Raw genomic sequence first — 23,480 nt, forward strand, 5'->3', positions numbered from 1 at the left:
GATAATTGAGTGTGGGGTGAGAATACAAGGTACACACTGCTAGAACAAGACTGCTTTGTTCTGTAGCTCTGGTAAAAAAGACAATTTTCCTTTTTTTAAATTTTTAAAAAAATGTTTATTTACCTTTGAGAGACAGAGAGAGAGCATGAGCAGGGGAGGGGCAGAGAGAGAGGGAGACATGGTATCTGAAGCTCTCAGCACAGAACCCAGTGCTGGGCTCAAACCTAGGAACGTGTCAACCTGGGCTGAAGTCGACACTTAACCAACTGAGCCACCCAGGCGCCCCCTGAAAAGACAATTTTCAATGAATCAGGACAACTCACCTCTGTGAACATGCTTTTTTACAAGCCAACCATAGTGTCAATCCCTTGCTTTTTAAAAGTCAGCCAATCAGGATCTCTTTTAAAAATAAAAGCAAACATACCTCTGAGTGCCAACCCACCAAGCAACAGCAGTCTCATGGAGCAACTTTACTTCTCCTGATGAAATTTGTGCCTATGAAATCTTGCCAATCCCTGAACTTCATGCTTCTCAAAACTTTGTATAAGACTAATGTGACAGTCAGCCCTCTGCTCTGTTTGGAAAGAGTATGTGAGCTGCACAGCTCTCCTTTACCACAATAAACAAAACCATTGAGCTCTGTCTTTTTATTTCTCAGATGCTAAAGAACTGAGTGGTGGACAATTGGATAAAACAGATTCCTTTGAGAAGATGACATTTGAGCAGATATGAGGAAAACTGGAGACAGCCAAGCAAATATCTGGCGAGAGAAAGTTCTAAGAAGAGACAACAGTTAGTGAGAAGGCCCTTATGTGGGAACATGTCTGATATTCTCAGGAACAGAAAAGAAGACAGTGGAGTTGGACAAGAGTGAACAAGAGGTAGAGCAGAGGGATGAGAGCAGGGAAACCAAAGAGGACACATCACCTATGGCCCAGAAGCCACCAAAAAGACTATGGATTTCCAGTTCAGACAAGATGCCATAGACTGGCCTCTCCCTGCTTCTCTTTACTAGGTACAACTTTGAACTTTAGAAGTGATGCAAAAGACAAAATCAAAGAAGTCCAAAAGGTGAGAAGAAGAAGGCAAACTGGGGTGGGATTTTGGGACTGGAAGAGCAACAGAACAGGTACCTTACAACCCTTCCCCCAAAAGAAGAAAGTGGCCCAGGTCTAGTATTTTCTGACTCCCAATCTAGTGACCAAGAGCATCCAAGTAGACTCATCTCCCATCTGGATTAAACAGAGGTCTCACACGCAAAGTCAGGTATGCATGGTCTAACTGACAAGAGGGATGCATCAGAAGTCTTGCAGAGATTAAATGGCCAAGGCAGGCATTCTCCTTCCCTGCCAGACCTGAGACTCTTTGCTCTCACCCACAGAAACCTTGTAGCCTGGGGCACCAATAAGAGGGGCCATGTCACAGGTAGCCCCCGCTTTGGAAGGTTTTGTTTTGACTCTAAAGTTCCCTTCACCTGCCTGGAGATACCACTTGCCTGGGGGTGTCAGCAAGAGGGATCATGCCACAAAAATACCTCTGGTCAAAGGAGTTCTCTCCTTCCCTGTAGGACTTGAGGCACCAGCAAGAGAGATCCCACACAACAAGCACCTGGCCCAGGAAGTTGTCTTCGTCCTACCTGACAAAGATCTCTTCCCTACCTAGAGGTGCCAGGAAGACCAGCAGAGGTCAAGCCTCCCTTGACCTCTCAAGCAGCATTTGCAGGGACCAGTAGGAGCCCCAGTGTCACAAGGTAAACAAAGCAGACCAAAATAGTGCTGTGATTGCCATTGAAACCATAGCCCATGAAAGTATATGGGAACCTGGATACTAAACCTAAACAGGATGACTGCCTGCAAAAATAAAAAAATGTAAATAGGACCTGGAGTCTCCTAACATAATAGCCAAAATGTTCAGAACATGTTCAAAAATTACCAAGAACCATGAAAATCACACTTGAACGAGAAGACAGTGAACTGACACCAATACCAAGATGAATCAGATGTCAGAATGATTTTAAAGCAACTAAGATAAAAATGATTCAACAAATAATTACAAATTATCTTAAAACAAATGAAAAAAATAGAAAATTTCAGCAAAGAGATAGAGGTCATAAAACAAGCAAAATGGAAATTACTTAACTGAAAAATACCACATCAAACAGGGAACAAATAATACAGTAGTAGAAACAAAATGACAGTAATCTGAATACTTTATCTGAATTTATCTGAAATATAAATATTCTAAATTCAAAAGGAATCGATGTAGCAGGAAGACATAACCATCCTAAATGTGTATGGACCAAACAACATGAAGCAAAAGCTGAAGCGAAAAGAGCAACAGGCAAATCCACAATTGTAGTTGGGACCTCAACACCTCTTCTCAGCAAATGAACTACTAGACAGAAACTCAGCAAGAACATAGAAGATCAGAACAATACAACCAGCCCACAGGATATACAGAGTACTCTATATATGAATACTCCATCCAATAGTAGCAGAGCAAATAATTTTTTCACATACCCATGGATATTTACCAAGATAAACCATCTCCTGAACATAACACAAAGCTCAACAAATCTTAAAAAAAAAAAAAAAAAAGACATTTAGCTTTTTCTGTGAATGAAATGGGACTCCTTGCAGGTTGTTAAACTAGAGGGCCCTGTAAGACAGTTCTGGCTACTGTTTCCTCTTGAGGCCAAAGGCAGAGGCTGTCATACCAGTTGGGAGGCTGTTGCCATATTCTGGGCAAGAGATGGTGGTGGGTTTGGATCAGGGTATTGTTAGCTTTGAAGGCAGTAAGTGTAGTCCAGTTCTGGGCACACTCAAGAAAGTATAAAAATATTTTAATATTGCTATCATTTGAAATAATATTCATGGCAAATAATAACAGAATACTTATCTCAAAAGAACAACATTATTATCTCTTATGTGACACAACTTGCCTTACTTTTTCCTAAATAATAATTAACAAGCTTTGCACCTCAAGATGTTTGTAAAGAGTAATTGCTTCACATTTAATTTCTGTGAGTTCAATTATCTTGTCTTGGCAAAAAGAGACAAGGAGAAGTTGGTGAAAGAGGAGGAAACAGATACATTGGGTTACAGTTCTTGCCTGCCTTTTCACTGACCAACCCCGGGATGAGGAAGGAGTCTGTTTTGGCCTAGATCAGTTCCTAAGTGCTTCTAAGATGAGGCGAATGTTTAACAACATGGACTTTTGATATAAGACAATCCCTATATGCAAACCTGCTACACTACTTGATGTTCAATCAGAGAAACAGCAATCTATTCCAAAACTGGTAGAGAAAATGACAGCGCTAGACATATTGAGAGGTGGGCTCTGGGTCTCCAAAAAGGTAACTTCCTAAGGATTTTCAAGAAAATTTTTATTATATTTAAATGTAACTTTACTTGCTGATTTTCAAACCTAATCACCAAGTAATATGCAATTCCATTCATATTGGACATAGTACTACTTAACACTATAGTCCAGGTAATATTAAATACATTAATTTATTTAATCCCCATAATAAATTTATAAAGTTATATACATATACATTCATACATGCATACATATATATCCTGTGTCATTTTCATTTTACTCATAAGGAACTGAGGAACAGATAGTTTAGGAACTTTTCAGTATTATGCATTTGTTACTCAGTAGAACTTGGGTTTCAAACCCAGGCGATTTGGCTCTAAAGTTTGAACTTCCACATGACTAGGATATGCTACACTATGAATGCTTTTATGACTAAGTGTCGACTTTTGCAATATCGAAAAAATGCATGCTTTCTTCAAAGCAAAGGAAAAGTGTCTTAATCTTCTATGAGTCAATACGAACTCACTGAATTCACCATATTGCCAGAAAATTGGTTAAGTGTTATGAGATTCAAAACAACTGTTAAATGTACAGACCTCTGATGTTGAGAAAAATATAGCAGTCTTGAGGACAGTAGACACACTTTCTGTGGCCTCTACAGGTATACAAAGGTAGCACTTCTGGGAATTAGTGGTCTGCTGAGTCACCATCCTCCATGGGCCTCCCCCACCTGCCCCATCCATCTTGCACCTCCAGAATGTGAGCATCTGAATGGGTGGAATTCTTCTGTCTTACTCAGGATAAGATCCTAGGTGCCAAGTACAGTGCCTGACACATAATAGATTCTAAAAAATTTGTTGAATGAAGTAATTAAATAAATGAAAAAAAAAACAATAAAATTGTGATTTAGATGGCAATTGACTTTTTGTTTATATATGAGTCAAATATGCAACCACACATTATTCAGTAACCTTGAAGCTGCTGTTTTTCATGTTTACAGAGCCCCAGGTAATTCTGCTCTCCTGAAAATACCCATTAGGGGCCTTACACAAAATCTTGAAATGTTTGTCCCTAAGGGTAGTCAAAGTTAGGTGACCTATGGCAATTTTGGAAAGCAGTAGAAGTGCTATTAAAACTAGTAGAAAGTGGTCACTCACTTTTATGCATACGGTAAATTTGCTATCTTTATTGTCGCCTTCATACTAAGAGAAAGTCTGCATTTTTAGACTAAAGAGTGGAGAAAATGACATGGTAACAGAGAGGCCAAATGCTTTGCGGACTTCTAATGATTAGCAGTAAAGACAGTTAAAGTTCAAGGGTGCTCCCTCTGAGGCAGAGTTTTCCCCTCAGGGCAATCTTTGCTTTTTTGTGAAACCAAACTAGCTAATTGGTATCCTCCTCTGAAAATGCCCATACTGGGTCCCTGGAGCCCAATAAGTATCTAGGGCCCCAAGCCATCTAGCAATAATGGGGACAAGAAAAGAATAAATTATCATTAAAGAATCATTGTCCTCCAAAGCTGGCAGTTTTGGCAATTGAAAACATCAAAATGTGCTAGGTCATTTAATAATTCACTTCCTGAAGTGCAATCAAATTCTAATTGAAATGTATGTTCTAATTAGCCCTATGCGGGAAACTTAAAATAGAACCACACTTCTAAAGGTATCTCGTTGAGAACTGCTAGCTTTAGTTTTATTGAACAGCTTTTCCTTCATCTTCATAACTTTGTAGTTCATATAGATTTTATAAAGATAACTATTCTTGTAAATCTGGTATAGGTTTTTTGTTTTTTCTCCCCCTAGGCTTTGTTCACTCTCAGAATTCAGACGCCTGACTCTGGAACCGAAAGTGAACATGCGTGCTTTGCAGATGATTCTTACTTATACATATGGCTGTTATGTTGTACATTTAAACATTATATTTAATGCAGTGAATTCAAGTGCTTTCCATATGGGATTTTTTGTCTTCAACTCCTTGTGGGTTAGTTCCTCCTCTAGTATTCTATAACCTTGAGAGGTACACTAATGGGCCAAAGAATGATCATCTATCTGCTTCAAGTTGAATATAGTTAGGACTCTTTTGGCTCTAAGTAACACAACCCAGCTTAAACTATTAGGGCAGATATTGCCTCATTATATGGAAAGTCCAGAGTCAGAGCAAATTCCAAGTTTGATCAGCAGCCCAATAATGTCACCAAAGCCCTAGGTTCTTTCTCTTTCTTCTCTCTGCCAAATTCAGTGTCAGCTTCATCTAAAGCTGGTTCCTCATGTAGTACCAAGCAGGTTGACAGTGTTAAGCATACTTTATCCTCCCTACTCTTGTCCAGTAGGAGAGGAAAAGAGAGAAAGCTTGCCTACAGGCAAGGTTTTTGCTCTCAGCCTGGATGGGCCATCTTAGCCCCCGGACTAATTATAGTTGTCAAGTGAATGTGGTTGGCTTCAGTGACTACTATGGTGGCCACTAGCCACATATGGCTACTGAGCACTTGAAATGTGACTGGTCCTAGATGATATGTGCTATGAGTAAAAAAGATATACTGGATTTTATTTTATTTTATTTTATTTTATTTTATTATTTTTTTCAATATATGAAATTTATTGTCAAATTGGTTTCCATACAACACCCAGTGCTCATCCCAACAGGTGCCCTCCTTAATATGGATTTTAAAGACTTAATATGGAATATATGAGATATATATGTATATGTATATATATACATGTATATATATATATAATTTCTATATTGATTATATATTTACAATATAACATTTTATATATATCGGACAAATAAAATATATAATTAAAAATATATTAAATTTTACCTGTTTCTTTTTACTTTTTTAAAAATATGACTGCCAAAAAATTTAAAATTACATGTATGGTCTTTGTATTTCTGTTGAACAGTGCTAGCTAACTAAATAGGATTTCCTCTAGAGTGGGGAGTCAGGTACATACTTAAACAAAATTCAGTGTTTTCTTAGAAGTGGGAGAATTGGTGTTAGGTAGACAAAAATATGGTCTACTACATCTAGAGAACTATTTCTTCCATTACTCTCTTGTTATTTTTATTCCAATTTCCAATGGCTGGCTAGACGATGTAGAAAAGTTGGTATCTATACATGGGTTTCATTTAGGACAAGATAGTTTTCTCTAAGCATTCCAAATTTATAGCCACCGTACTGTCCAGGAACTTCGAGATAGCAGAGATTTTAACTTTTTTTCTAATGTTTATTTTATTTTTGAGAGAGAGAGAGAGAGTCAGAGCATGAGCAGGGGAGGGATAGAGGGAGAGGGAGACACAGAATCTGAAGCGGGTTCCAGGCTCTGAGCTGTCAGCACAGAGCCCAACGCAGGGCTCAAATCCACCAACCGCGAGATCATGACCTGAGCTGAAGTCGGACACTTAACTGAGCCACCCAGGCATGCCAAGAGAGCAGAGATTTTAAATGGTGTTCCTGATTTCCCTGGAAATGCACTTACAACTGGGGGAAAAGCTGGGTTGATCTCCCAGGCTTGAGTTCTTTCTCTTCCACTACTTAGCCCCACACAATTTTGTTTCACATCAGTACTTTATTCTGTTAGTAAAGCTATATCTAACAGCAGCACCAAATGCCTGAAGTTGGTTAATATGCTGTGGGGGACAGGAGAATCTTCAAGGGATGTTGCTTATGGCTTTTCTACTCAGTGCCACTTCTCTTTTTTCCCCCTTTGTTTTCTGTCTTGCACACATAGGTATAAGGGTTCTTTTTTACACTTACCATATTGTGAGGTTATTCCTCTCTGTTTCACAGCTAATCTTGCAACTGTTCTAAGAATAAGGATTCAAAAGGATTTGTAGAGTGATCAGGAAGACTTAGAAATCAGTAAAGAAAAATCAGCGTGAATTCTCAACAAATTATATGTTATGGTCAAGATGCCCAGTTGTAAAGTGAAGGGTCTTCCTTTAAGACAAGTTTCCACCCTCTCTTTTCAAGGTGTGTATGTAGGGCAACAGTGCATTCTATTTTAGAGTCACTTATACCCAGAAATGATGTTCTGCTGGGGCACAGCAGCACAGGCTGGACCAGGAGTTACAATACTGCAGTTCTTCTGTAATAATCACTAAGGAGCCACGGCCTCAAGCCCCCAAATGTCCTTCTTGCCACCCTCCCTCTCCTGGCCTCTGTTCTGCAACCCTTCAGGGCAGTGCAGCAACTCTGAGGGGGCCTTGCACAACCCCATCTGGTGTGTTTTGAACCTGCCTTACACAATTGATAAGTTTTCCTCAAAGAGACAAAGAGAGGAAAACAAAATGTTTGGCAAACAAAATGAAGGCAACTCAATCCTTTCTCTTTGATGACGAATGATGAAACCAAAACTATTATTATTTTTTATTAGTATGTGCTATTTAAAGACCTCTCTTGAAGTGTCCTGGTGGTACAATGAGAAGACCACTGAACTTCATGACACAATAGCTGTTCTCCAGTCCCTACCCTGCCACCTGCCACCTAGGTGAGCTTGGGAAGGTGCTTAATTTCTCAAAGCCTCCATTTCCTCATTGATAGAAGCAATAATGGTTCCTATTTCAGAGTTGTGAAAATAAAATGAAATAACAAAAAGCATCCAACTCTTTGCCTGGCACTTTATTAATGCTCAATAAATTCTCATTGAATAAGAATTTGAGAAGCTAGAGAAAAACTGCTTGAAAAGACTTTTTGTTACTTTTTACTGAGGTAAATGCATGCGGAAAAGATGCATGAATTGTTGGTGTTTACTTTGGTGCATTCTCACAGAGGGAATGTATGTAAATAGCACCCACATCTCAAAACAGAACATCTTCCACACCCCAGGAGCACCCCCACCTTCTTCTAGTCACCCAGCCCCATGGGCCTCTCAATGCCAAACAGGGTATGATTCAGTGTGGAAACAGAACACTGCTCACATCCTGATGGGATTTAATGATGAAAAACAAACCAAAAGGGTTAGGTGAGTTGCTCTCCAGGTTGAATAGAGAGCTGGTAATAGACTAAGTAGAGGCGAGTTAAAGATTAGTACAAAATCACCCCTTTGCTCTGCCAATCTGTGTTGATTTGCTAGTCTGGGAACAGTGCAGATTTAGAGATTATGGTCCCTGTCCTCTTGGACTTTTACAAAAGAATCAGTGTTACAAAATGGGAAAACTCACTGTCTGGGGATCAGTGAGCACTCTGGTTTCTCCTAGTCTACTGGTGAGAGCTTGAACTGGAAGGGGTAGACTGGAGACGGTCATGAATGCCACAAGCTAAGGATATTGTTGGGCAGTGTGGAACAAAGGTAACAAGGTAAAAATATTTTTATCATGGAGGATTAATTGAAGAACAGAGAGACTAGTCATAGAAAATCAATTAGAGGGCTTTGGGAAATAGGCTAAGCCATGGCACCTTAGAATCACTCAGAGAGCTTGTTAAACCACAGATTACTGGCTCATCCCTAGGGTTTCTGATTTAGTGGTTATCTAGGGCAGGATCAGAGAATCTAGATTTCTAACAAGTTCCATGGTGCTGCTGTTGCGGCTGCTCTTGGTACCACACTTTGAGAATCACCGGTCTGAGCCAAAGGTTTTCAGCCTTCGTGATAATTAGATTCCTTTGGAGAGATTTCTTAAATTCCTGTGTCCACACTCCACCTTCAGGTGTAGAATGTAGTGACTGGACACTTCCATACATCACCCAGTGCTCATCACAACAAATGCACTCCTTAATCCCCATCGCCCGTTTAACCCATCCCCCCACCCACCTCCCCTCTGGTAACCAGCAATTTGTTCTCTATAGTTAAGAGTCTGTTTCTTGGTTTGCCCCTCTTTCTTCTTTCCTATGTTCCTTTGTTTTGTTTCTTAAACTCAACATGAGTGAAATCATATGGTATTTGTCTTTCTCTGAATTATACTGCCGAACATAATATTCTCTAGCACCATCCATGTTGTGGTAAATGGCAAGATTTCATCCTTTTGATGGCTGAGTAATATTCCATTTTATACAAAAACCACATCTTCTTTATCCATTTATCAAGTCAATGAACATTTGGGCTCTTCTCATAATTTGGCTCTTATTAGCAATGCTTCTATAAACATAGGGGTGCATGTATCCCTTCGAATCTGTATTTTTGTATCCTTTGGGTAAATACCTAGTAGTGCAGTTGCTGAATTGTGGGGTAGTTCTATTTGTAACTTTTTGAGGAACCTCCATACTGTTTTCCAGGGTGGCTTTACCAGTTCACATTCCTACCAACAGTGTAAGAGGGTTCCCCTTCTCTCCATCCTAGCCAACACCTATTGTTTCCTGTGTTGTTAATTTTAGCCATTCTATCTGGCCACACTCCATGTCTAAAAAAGACTCTAGGGAAATATTGATATTTTCTGAGAGCAACTCTATTTTGTTAACCAAGTTTGAGAACCACTCATCTAGATAGTGATCCTGAAATGTGGCTGTTTATCAGAATTACCCAAAGAGCTTATAATTCCTGGGCACCACCACAGCACATTTTGATGAGGAGATCTCAAGTGGGGTCCTGGCATTCGTATGTTTACTCATCACAGATTGGTCATTCTGATGCAGCAGGTTTCCGCACTGGCTTTTGGAAACCGCTAGCCTAGAAAAAGAAGTGAAGACACAAATCCTGGAAACAAAGTAGGCAGTAGCAGAGTGGTCCTAGGATTTGCTGACTCATTAGATGGGCAGGCCAAGGGAAAGGGATGAAGCCTCAAGGGCAAAAATCTACTAAAAAGTCACAAGAAAGCCTCGTGTGGCAGTCAAGGTATTGCCATGGATAATTGCTGGTGACACATAGAGCTATAATGTGAGTGGATTATTTTCTTGCTGCCAACCTGCCATGTGCAGACACCCCGTCTTGTCAGACCCTGACAGTTAGTGGAGACTAATTAATGCAGATGAAACCCCAGGAGTCTGTAACACAAGATAACAATTGTTAATTTCCAATAAGAAGTAATAAAGACCAAGGCAGCCAAGCACTTAAATCTCACTCCTGAGAAAATTACATGGGAAGTCAAATTATCATCAGAAAGTTGCTCGGTAGTCATGGAATCAAGAGCAAAGGAGTTAATTGTATGATTTAATGTACATATGTTAAATATAGACTTTCCTATGTATCATTTGAACGTATTATTCCAATGTTTAGAGGCATCAGGTTGTGATAAGTGGGTACATCCTTCTCTAGAAGTAAATATTGACTGAGACTGAAAAGCCACACTCCTTGACAGACAGTTGCAAATGGGCACAGCCAGTATTGGCCCTGGTGACTGCCATGTTTATGCTCCATTATCAACAGAATAATTAACCCATTATTTCTTTAGATATGTGAATACCCTCAATCAGATGAGTCTCGTCTTGCTTACCCAAGGAACACTGTGTTTCTTGAGGTGATTTTATACATCTTTTGCCTGAGCAACTATGTATTTAATAGTTTAGCTCTCAGAGGACAATTCTGTTTTCCTTAATTATTCATTTCTGGGGAGGTTCCTCAATTTTACTATTGCCACATACAATTCATTTTTATTCTTTTGACAATGGTTGGGCTCTTTTTATATATTAGAATTAGAGGCTAACATTTTAATTAAGAATTCTATTATGTTTTTAAAAAAACTATAATTTACTTCCAGGATTAAAAGAGACCTAGTTAACCAAGATCCTATGAAGCCTTTATACTCAAATCATGACGTCACAATGGTTGGGTCACTCTTCACCTACTAAAAACTCCCTCAAAGAGCAGGCAGACAACTGGAATTAGAAGGAAAAGAATCAAGCTTTCCAAGTATGCATGCCAACCTAAACCTGTAAAAGGATGGCAAGTGAATGTCCTGGTGGTATTTTTGCTTCACAGTTACATTGAAATGAAGTAGCTCTTTGTGAGAGCCCAGTGTAGAACAAAGCATTTTTATCATGCTTGATATAGATAACAAAAGAAATAAATCCAAACTACAGCATTTGGTTGACTTATCCGGGATGAGGGCAGAGGTAAGGGTGGTTGAATGAGTGTCACACAGTAACATAAGGAGCAGCTTTTTACTGGAGAGGGGAGAAGGCGCAGGTGGGAATGGCCTGAATCTGCTTCCAATAGGAACAGACAGGATGTGTCTTCTCTGACCTCTTGCTACCCTCCTCTTTATGTCAGGCCTCCTGGGTGATTGTGCTCAGAATCTGATTTAAATCCAATTAAATCTGAGACTAGAGTAAATACACATGTATATCATCCAGAAGATAGTATTAAAGGATTCTGCATTTAGGCCAGAGCAGCTGTATCTTTTCTATTTAAGACTTATTCTTTTTCTTAGTATCTTTGGGGGGGGAATTTTGGCAGTAAATATTGGAGGTTTTCATTTCTTAAGAAAGCCAAGTGTCCCTCTTTTCTGGTCCTTCCCCCTTTTTGGTCTAGGCCAGACTTACTGTCTTAACATACAATCTGATCAGGTCTCTCTCCTTCCAGGGGCTCCCTGTCACCCACACAATGTCCAAGGAGAGCTCACATTCCCTGTATGGTCTGGTCCCAGATATTCTATCAAATCCTTACTCTTGCAGTTTCGTAACTCAGAGCAAAGCACCTGCATGCTTTATGGGCCAAATGCCTGCACAAGGATGGGCCTTGTTTATTTTGCCAAAGATTGGAAATTATACAGATTCTGGAGTAAAACTGCCCAATCCACATTTTGGCTCTGATACTTTGTTAGTGGAATGACCTTAGGCAAATTACTTCACCTTTCTGTGCCTCAGTTTTCTGTGCTCTAGAGCAGATTGATATCTATCTCAAATGATTATTGTGAAGATTAAATAAATTAACATGTGTAAAATACCCAGTACAGTGCCTAGCACATAGGAAGTGCTCAGTACTGACTTCTACTTACCCTACACAGCTAAGCCTAAACATCGTTTCCTGTGGAAAGTCTTGTCTGAAAAGCCTCCCCTCCCCTGTGCAGGAGAGTTGATTTATTTAATTTCCCATTGTGCCTTATATATCTCCTGTCATTGCATTTATCCCCCTCAACCCTCAGTCCACATTGTCCCACACCACAGTGTGCATTCTCATTATGTGTATTTGTGTGTGACTGATCCTCAACTAGCCTGTGAGTTTGTAAGCTGCTAACTGTCTTCTACTCCCCAGTGGGCAGCACAATAACCAGTATGTGGTAGATGTTTTGTGAATGTTCATTGAAAGCATAAAGAACCATGTTTCTGAGATATAGGAACCTATAAACATTCTTTCATTATCATTCAGCACTTCCTAGGAAGGAGATGGTTGAGGGCTACTCCATTAAGGGCAAGACTTTACAATACTTGCATCCCCCTTGGAAAGTAAATTATAAAGTTAATCAGGTATTACAAGACTTTAGTTAGTTTATTACAACATTTTCATACTTCATAGACATAGATGAGAAATGTATTGATCAATCGAGGACTCAACTTGGAGTGTAACCAACCTGAGAACTAGCGAGGTGACCTTGGGGAAGCCACTTAACCTGAATATCATCTAATTAGTAAGCTGGAGCAGTGATGGACTATCTGTACTGCCTACCTCCGGGGAGTGTTAGGAAATGACAGAGTATGTTTGTGGACGCTGTGTAAATTGACGAATATAGGGCAGTTCTCAACAAGGGGTAATTTTGCTCTACTTTCCCTCCCACCCCACCCCAGGGGATATTTGACAATGTGTGGAGACATTTCTGGTTGTTAGAGCTGAGGGGATATTACTGGTAGAGGCCAAGGATGCTGGTAAAAAATCTACAGTGCACAGGACAGTCCTCAGCTCCCACAACAAAGAATCATCAGGCCCAAAATGTCACTAGAGCTAAAGTTGAGAAATCCCAATTAGATGTACCGTGACATTTCTTAACATTCAGTTCTGTTAATATTTATTCTTGCAATCTTATTGAACAAAACAAAGGATGACAATAATACTTATGTTTTACAAAGTATAATTTGAAAACTCATGTGGATGTATTAAATATTAGCTTTTCAACATGCCATTTTCTGCCACCTTAGCAAACTAGTTGCTATTATTGAGCCAGGCGCTATTCCAAGCCCTTTACCTGTATTAATCCATTTAATCCTCACAACAACCCTATGAGGTAAGTACTTTATTCACCCTAGTTTACAGATGAGGAAACTGAGGTAAAATAACAAAGCTGGGTTTGAACTCAGTCTTGCTCTAGACATTGTGCAAAGAGTTGGGTAAGACTAAGTCTCTTCATGTTCAGTCCTCCACTAGGAGTTAACTGACTTCCTGCTTTAAATATTGTTTTTAAGCTTGTTTGATTTCCTTTCATTGCTACCTTTGGCAGAGAAATGACTGGTTCGTTGGGTCTTCTTAACAGAGGACCTACTGAGTCTGAGGTATTGGGTTGACTGGAGAGGAAAACAGCAACAGCTCGGAGAAGGGCATAAGAAAATAAACCTCTCAAGAATCTGGGGTTTAAGCCTGGTAATCTATGTAAAAGTACTTTGCAAATTGCAAGGCAGTGGCTTTAAAACTATAATATATTCAAAATTACCAGGGGAGCTTGTTAAAAATGCTGATTTCCCAGCATTACTCTAAGAGCTTCTGATTCAGCAAGTCTGGGAGTTTCCCAGGGAGCTGCCTTTTTAACAAGCTCCCAGGTGAGCTTGATGCAGGTGGTCCAAGCATACACCTTGAGAAACACTCTTGTACACCGGCTGGTTTGGGGGGGGGGGGGAGGGAGGGTTGGTACAGGGACAAGAGCTAGCTAATCCCAGAAGAAGATTTGGGTTTGCCTGCACATTAATTCAAACCACCTGGGTGAGAGGTTAGTTGTGCTATTCTTGTTCCGTTTACTTGCTAGTCTTAGGTCCAGGAGCTTGATTGAGAGGGCAGGGATGGGGAGGATGGAAAGGAGCAGGGCAATTATGCGCGTTTCCAGGGAAGTGAAGGTTTCTCTGTGCAAGGTGAAGGAGCTGTCACTGGAGCCCCTTCTTCCTGCAGCGTCCCCCTAATTGGCTGTTGTAGCTATCATTCTGCCCCAAGGGAGTTTAGTAGAAACAAGGAGAAAGAAGAAAAGGCATAACTTGGAGCAGGAACAAAAGGGAAGTGGGGCTCATTTCCACCCTCAAGGAGAGAAGCCCTGATTGGTCCCATCCCCCAGGGTCCTCCCTCACACCATTTCTACGACCTTTCCCCTCCTTTTTCTTTTCTCCCTCCCAGGGCCCAATAAACACAGGTTGTCTGGACAAACAGAGCTTTGTAATTATCTGGGGGAAATTCTGATGGCCCAGAATTCTGCCTTAAAGTAATGCTGTGCTGTTGCAAAGTGCTGATGTCTGTAACCTTCTTGCTGAATCTCATTGTCTTGGTGGTGAACACCAGGCAGAGGCTCTTTTACTCTGAGCATCTTTCCAAGAGATCAATTGAATTATTTTGATTTAAATATCTGAGCATTATATGACATGCATTAACAATATAGGCAACTTACCTTTCCCTGAACTAAGTAATTTAAAGTCATTTGAGCAATATAGTGTAGCATGGTGATTAAGACTGCCTGGCTTCAGTCCTAGCCCTGCAAATCACTAGCTGTGTGACCTTGAGGGTTATTTTACCTCTGTAAGCTGCAGTTACTAATCTATTAAATTGAGATAATAATAGGACCTTGCTCCCAGCACACACACAAAAACACATACACACAACTCTTCAGTGTATTGCTGTGACCACCAGATAAGGCGATTTATGTAAAATATTTTGCCTCATTTACAACAAACCAGCAATAATGTTTGACTCTATTGTTTTAAACCTTTTACTTTTCTTCTGGTCTTAATATTTGATTTTTTAAGTTTATTTATTTATTTTGAGAGAGAGAGACTCACAGAGAGAGAGAGACAGAGAGTGAGCACGAGCAGGGGAGGGGCAGAGAGAGGGAGAGAGAGAACTCCAAGCGGCCTCCGAACTGTCAGTGCACGCCCCAACATGGGACTCAAACTCACAAACTGTGAGATCATGACCTGAACTGAAATCAAGAGTTGCAAGCTTAACCGACTGAACCACCCAGGTGCTCCATTGTTTGATATTTTAAACTTAGTATCTGGATAAAAATTACCAGAAAAATACAAGGAAAAGAGAAACAATGAAAAAAGTATTTCCGCTCTATTTGCATTGGATTTCAAATACTGATAACACACTGTGAGCAGAACAGATGAATTCCATCCAGAGGGAAGTACACATAACTTAAGAGGCAGACATAGAACAAGATTAATCACTCGGTTGCTTACCACACACACTGTGAGATATTGAATGTGGATTCGAAGTTTCTTACCAATAGTTTGTCCTCCATTTCTTGAGTGGTCTTATATTTCCAGACTGCAAACAAATGATTATATATGTGAAAAAAATATGTAATAGGCTAGAGCACAATTTCAACTGAGCCAGAACACCAGGGGCTCTGGAGTTCTGGTCTGTTCGCTTAGAGCCCTCAGCACAGGGAAATCTGAGTGTAGTGTTGCTGACAGCCATCTCATTCACATGCAGGTTCCTCCTGGGTATAGCTCTGAGAGCAACAGCCCCCAGTCAGTGCAGGTTACTAAGCAACTCATCTCCCACTGAGGTATGCAAGGGAAGAAAGTCTTGATTTTAAAAACAAAAGAAAACCAAAAAGCCCTGCAGAGCAGAGCTAATAATACAACCTGCTCTTTAAGTAAATTAACCCTCAAGCTAGTTTACCTTTACCAGAGGCACACCCTCCTGGAAATTGTGTTAGAAAGCATGCTACAATTGTATAAATTAACTTCAAGCAATGTTTTTAATTAATGCTAATAAATTTTATGTTACACTGGAACTTCATATAGTGAATCTTATTGTGGGTCTCATCTCATTTGGGTGCCTGAATGGAAGCTATTTGTCATTTGAATAATAGTTTTAGCAATAAGCCACTTTTTAGTTTTGGATTTACGATGACTTTATTATTTTTCATATTATCTAAGTCACACATATATATGACAAAAATTAATTTTCAAGTAGTTAATGCAGAGATGATAACAAAGAGTAGTTGACTGAATCATTAGACCTTATTTTAAGAATTCCAATATAGGGGCACCTGGGTGGCTCAGTTGGTTAAGTATCCGACTTTAGCTCAGGTCATGATCTCAGAGTTCATGGGTTCGAGCCCCACACTGGGCTCTGTGCTGACAGCTCAGAGCCTGGAGCCTGCGTTGCATTTTGTGTCTCCCTCTCCCGCTCATGCTTTGTGTGTGTGTGTGTGTGTGTGTCTCTCTCTCTCAAAAATAGATAAATAAAATATTTTTATTTATAAATAAATAAATAAATAAATACATAAATAAATAAAATAAAAAGAAAAAAGAATTCCAAATAGATTTGTATGTGCTTGGGCGTTCCCTACATATCCCCTTAGGATGACGCAATGAAACATTTTCTTGTTCTAATTCTTACTTTGATTAGCATTTATGAAGTATTGATTTGTGCAGAGCACTGCACTAGACACCAGACGGAGGGAGGTGAGGGGGGGAAGCGAAGATGATGTACCGAGAAATGACACAAGGCCCAACCACTCAAGAAGTATCCTTTTTTTATGGAAGAGATAGACTTGCACATAGATAATGCAAGAGGTGATGGAAAGAGGAACAAAGAAGTTTTCCATTATGTCATAGTTCTGAAAATCACTAACTCCGATTGCCAAGTTAGAGCATCACTATTGTAACCTTTACTGGGATAGGGCAGGAGAGCAGTCAGAGGGAGTGTTAGAGAATTAGAACTCCCAAATAGAAACAAACATGGGTCTGACAGCACACTGTATCTTTTAACCTTTTTCACACCACCGTATGCATATAAAGAAAACCATTTCCTTTTTATGATACATTGAAATAAAAGCACTTCTGCTGGAGGGGAGTGAAGTTCCAATGACCCGGCTTTTGTCTAGCTGTTTCCAAGCACACCTGTAGCCCAACATACTTACTTGGAGGCCCTGCTTATCTGAGACCTGCTGTTTACATGGCTTAGTCCACTGGGGAGCCAAAATCTTCAGTAAAATATAAAGCAATGTTGCCCCTACACCACTAACTATGGTATGTGTGATGTGGCATGCTTAGCGAGGCAAACTGAGCTGGGATGGAACCCCAGCCTGAACACTCACTAGTTGATATGACCTTGAGCAAGTTAGCTCCCTTCTCTAAATGTAGGAAAGTAACAGGCAGTGCCCTCACAAGTCATGCTGGGGCTTGAAACAAAAGGAAAGACGTATAGTCATATATACACTCATCAAAATACTCTCCCCTATTTTGAATCAAGTGGGAAAAATGAATGGAAGCTCTCCAGTGGAAAAAAAATGGCCATTTATAAAGCTCTGTATTGCCCAATCTGTTCACACACCATTATCAATCTTAATAAACTGGCTGCTCGGGGATGTGCTGATTGGAAATGACTGTTTCTGTTGCACAATAATGCAGGGTTGTAAAACACAGAGCCCATTTTTTATTTAAAATTATGTTCTATTCTTCTGGGATTTTTCCATTAATTTTGATTAAAAAATATTATGTTAAAATATTGCTTTTGTTGAGTACTGAGGGGGGGTGGGTACCTGAGCCCCTTCCTCTAGCGACAGCAGTAAGGCAACAGTTTTCCTGTTGAATCACTTCACACGCAATACTGTGAGGGCTACGGAAAATAACCCAGTGTGACACATCACTTGTTTCTGTCTCTGAAAATGATATTCTGGGGGAATTTAATGGCAAATACAATAAAAGCACCAGTATATAGTTAAATTCAAACACTGAAAAAGTAGCACAATGACTGCTTCTAACTACCTCCATTTATTCTGGAACTCGGTGTCTAGCAGAACAATTCCATGGTAATTTTGCAATATGTTGCTTTCAGCATGGGAAGGCAAATAAAAAGTTCATTCTCTGACTGCAGAGAATGGGTGGCCGGTGGTGGGGTGGGGGGGGGGGGAGTGGGGGGACACAACAACTTGTTAAATATTAAAAAAAAAATTTAGTCATCAAAAGTGAAAGTGCTTACAAGAGGAAAGACTTGACAGAAAATAATATCTAGACACAGCACAGGGCTTCTCACTTGTGATGAGTTTGCAGCCTAAATAGTAAAATGTGCTCTTTCCTAGTCCACCTTGTTTCCACAGAGACCACTGCTGACAAACAGCCTGTCACCAACAGTTAGCACCCTTTGTCTGCCCTGGATGCTGAAGGCTCTGTGAGCAAAGAATGAGCAAATGTGGAATAAATGTTAGCTGCTGATTTCATTCGCACTTGGAACCTTATCTCTCTCACCTCTGAGTCACTAAGGAGCTCTCAGATTTGCCTCAATCTGATTCACTTTACAGTTCTACTTTGCTTCTATCTACTTTTTCCTCTTTATGCAATAGAAAGAATGCACTACAGGATGCTGCTGTGTTCTTCATTTGTTTGCTTGGGTCTTAGTTCAAACTTCTCTATTATTTATTCTCTTTACAAAAACCATATATGTGCCACAAGCTATTCCAACAATATAGAAAGATGGAAGGGAAAACATTACAAATCACTGATAATCTCATCTTTTAAAAAATGACCACAAGTCCCATCTTGATGTAACTTTGTCCAGATTTTTCTCTGCTTCCCCCTCCTTATTTATTTATTCTCTGTTTGTTTCACCCACTTATTTGAAATGCCTCTTACACAGCAAATTCCAAAATATTCACAGGCATGTTTCCAGGCTCATTTCCAGTGATTTATTTCGTATTGACTCAGAGTTCGGAGGGCTCTTTAGATCCTTCACAATGTGATTTAAGATGGAGGGTGTGCACTGGATAGGAAGAGAACCCATCCATCTGTTATGAGAGCTCTCAATCCTTCTTTTACTAGACCAGCTTTTATCTTGGCCCAGGAATTTGGGCTTGTGTGCAAGATTTTGTTTGAATAAAGAATTACGTGGCAAAAACAAAATAAAAGAAAACTTCACATTCTCTGTTTCATTTTTCTGCCAAGATATGAGATGTTGCTATTGTGCTTTTGTGGCAGTCAATTTGATGTGACTGCATTGATATGATTGTTGTGAAGTGAGGATGCTTTTCTATGGCCTCAAAAGCAATTGCTGCACGTATGATTCATACGTGAGTACAGTATGAAACGGATGTCCTCACCTAATTCCTGAGCCGCCCTGGGACACAACAAACCTTTTTCTGATGTGACCTGTTGATGTTTGACTCCATCCCAGGAAGAGAACAGGGTTCTCTCAAGGTCTGTGTTCATTCCTTGCTGTTCTTACCATCCACTGGTGCTGTAAAATTGAGACCTAGCCCCTAAGGCCAGAGGACTCCACAATGGCTGACCCTGACTTGCTACTTAGAGCATCTCAGCTAATACATCATCTTTCTTGCTGTAGCAACAGTCGCCATGTAAAATATGGAACTGAGATGCTCCCATTGCTCTTTGTCTGTTTTTATGGGCCAGAGATAGATGACCACCCTCATTGTTATATCCTCCTCCCTCACATTCCCACATTCACTAATGAAACCCATTAGGCTCCATGAGTCATTTCTGCTCCAAGAGTAGTCACATCCCAGGATTACTGACAGTAGGACTATTTTATCTAGGTAAGGAAAAACCCCACTCTTCCTATTACCCATGACATGGCCTTGCCTCATGACCCAAGAAGGAAAATAACAAAAAAGTTTTACATTGGTACATCTTCTATATTTTACCCATGAATACTTTGGCACATAGCAAAGTAAGCAAAAAGCCTGTGCATTTTTTTGAGAATTCATTTGTATATGAAATGGTCTACTTCTCAATATTTTGATTTCTGTCCTGATTTTACTAAGATCTTATTCATTTACATTCAATTAATAGTTATTTGACTTACTAATGGCACATATTTGAAGATCTAAAATACGTACACCTCTGTCTTTGTAGACTTCCTCATAATTCTAAATGTATTTGAATGGATGTAAAGTAGATACTACGGGACAGTAGATGTGGGAAAAGTGAATTTTCAGACGTCAAATAAATCACTAATATTTACTCAATACTTTCAATTATATATGTGGATCATATGACATTTATAATCATGGGTAGAAAGGATAGGATAAATGTATTCTTGGGGGCTAACTTACAACAGGTTTTTGAAATATTTTATTGAATTGTTATGACTGTAAAATTAATGCATATGCAATTTCTAAAATCCCAACAGTATAGTGTTGAATAAAGTGAAAGTTCTTCATCATTGGTATAAGGATTAGAGATAGAAGAAGGGTCAAGAATACCTTTGGTACACTTTCCTTGGTAACTAAAATTATTTTATACTTTTGTAGGATGATTGCAGTGTAACTGTGCAAAAATATCTCCGATTGGAGGTCTACATCAAAACCACACAGTTTTAATTACTATAGCTTTATCATAGGATTGCGTATTTACCAGGCCAAGGGCCCACTAATTACTCCTTTATTCCCCCCTCAGGTTTTTACTGATGAATCTTACTTGTTTATTCTTCACTATAGAATCATTCGGTTAAGAACTGAATTAAACTTTACAGAAACAGTATGTTTGGCAGCAAAGCAAAATGACAATAACGAAAGGCGTGATCTTTAAATGCAACTCTATCAAATGCTACAGGCATTTTGCTTCAGCAAGAATCACCTGAAAGTATTTTGACCTTTAGTGTCTAACATTTGTTCTTATGGTAAATTAGAATTTGCGGACACAGTTGGTGGTTCATTCTATTTTTCCACTTTGTTTTACCCAGGGGAATATCTGAAAGGCGTGAGCATGCTGTCTTGATCCTTCAGCACCTCATGAAGGTGAAGTGTTATTGGATCATAAGATGACTGCTGCTCTCCTAATAGGAATCGTATGGTGTAAGCTGTCATGAGAGAAAAGAGTAACCGAGATGTAAGAAAGGGGAAGAAACTTTAAATTACAAATGGGGAGGTGGGCTGTTAAAGACTAATTTTGTGTTTCCCACAGATTACTCTTCATTATTTCAGAAAATTTATTCAAATATATCTATACACATAGTTTCTAGGTCACAATCCAAACTTATCACCCATTCCCATCCCTTTTCTCCTTTACCTTATGTTCTTTTAGGTTGCGAGGAACAGAGCCACCTTCATATTACTCTGGTTTGGGCTTTTGTTTTAAAGATACCTGGTGAAATAAGGAATCTTTCAGCTCATTTGGGTTACAAGGAACAGAGAAACTTATGATAAAACATAAGGATGTCCACTGAAATAAGAATGACAGTAAAAGTAACAAAAGAGCTTTACATTGGTATATATGACACATTTTGAAGTGTGGGTTTTCTGTCACGCCTATGAGTATTTTGCTGCATAAGCAAAGCTAGGAAGCAAACAAAGGTGTGCATTTTCTGCGAATTCATTTGCATATTGAATAATCTACCTTTCAAATACTTTGATTTCTCTCTTGACTTTACCATTGTTTTACTCATTTATATTCAACTAATAAATTATTTCATTTTTACAAATATCAGGTGCCCATTCAGGCCTCAAGAAACTAGAACAAGATCTAAAATGGCATTCAGAATACAATGCTTTCGACTCTCCTGTGTCCTCCTAGTAGGACTCAAGTTAGCATTGCTTTCACTTTTTCTGAGACCATTTAACCACTTCTAACCTCTCTGCTACTACTCTCTCTGCTTCCGGGCATCTTCTTTCTCTTGGCACATGGCATCTCTCCATTGCCTTCTTTCTCTGTCTCCCTCATCCCGTGCCACTTTCCTCTGCCAAAGCTCTCTGGATATCTGGCATTCAAACTCACCAAGAGAATCTGATTAGTTCAGCCTGTCACTATCTTTACTGAAAAGCTTTTGTAGTATTCTTTGTATCAGGCATCAGGCCCTGGGCCAGTTAACTGTGACCAGGGCAGGGTCACCTGGCAGAAAGCATGCGTCTCTGTGCCCAGGGAATCCCCTTGCAGCTGCTTTTCTCAGAAGGGCGTCACGCATATGGCAGGCCTTCAGACTGGAATGGCTTGTTTAGTATGGGAAAGTTTTAGATTTTTATTCATGCTTACTAAAGAGGTCAGTCCTTGTACTGTCACAAATACTGGGCTTGACATTGGTCATTGAAATAACAGAGTGTCACATAATGCAGCTCAAAGTAGCACATGTTGGCAGTGAAGATTTCTTGGCCTTTACCACTCACACATGCGAGTGAGTGATTCTAGCCAAGAAGGTGTAGGTGCCGGTGAGTATGGTATGTACGTGACCTTTGCTTCCCAAATCATTCCAGCCAAGGGATAGGACATCAACATCGGTAGCTGAATAGAATTTTAAAGGTTCATCCTTTTGTGTTTAGAAGGAACGGGTTCCTTCCTCAAACTTTTCACCAATAGAGTTTGGAGTTCCCAGAGGGATTCTCCCATGTGCTCTGAGAAGTAAGCCTCTCAATTGCCATGGCATGCCTGAATTCCATCCCTCTTTCGTCTTGAATGCTGTGGTAAAGACCCTGGCTGTAGCTGTTGCCAAGAGTGGCAGCTGTGTCTCCCGCCAAAAACACCACTGTAGCTGCTTCTGCTGCTGACACCACCTACCAGAATGAAATTCCCCCTGCAGAGAAAGACATTGCTAGGTCTACATCCAGTGTAACTCTGCTCAATATCCAGGGCATGGCATCCAGTGACAGCTGCAGCAAACTCTGCTTACCTAGTGCTGCTACTTTCATCACCAGTGATGATGTCCCTGCCATCAGTACCATTCCTGGTGCTCATGAGCCTGGTTCTTTGCACTCTTCACACCCCAGAGAGATCTAAGGGAAAACGGCTTTTTTTTTTTTTTTTTTTTTTTTTTTTACTTTTACTTGTTCTTTCAATTAAAATTGTATCCTCCACAAACTCAATCATGAGTCTCTAGGAAATGGGCCAGGGCATAACCTAGGTGACAAATTGTGTTCAGACTCTTCTCTCCCTTCCAATATCAGTTCATTAGTTTCTCTACATTATTTTCATTTTCTTGGTGATGAGTTCTTTCCCAGAAACTTCTTGGTCCCTGTATGTAGAAATAAGATAGGCCTCATAATCTCTTTTATCTACTTCCAAATTTGGGATAATTTTTTCTTAAAGTAATCATGTAATAAGAGAACTCAAAGTGTTCGTTGCATGTAACAGTATGGAGGGAGCTAGTGACTGTAGCAAGAATAACTGTGGTTGAATGGGGATGGGAATGAAAGGCAAA

Source organism: Panthera leo, chromosome A1, assembly GCF_018350215.1.
Source record: "Panthera leo isolate Ple1 chromosome A1, P.leo_Ple1_pat1.1, whole genome shotgun sequence".
Lineage (NCBI taxonomy): Eukaryota > Metazoa > Chordata > Mammalia > Carnivora > Felidae > Panthera > Panthera leo.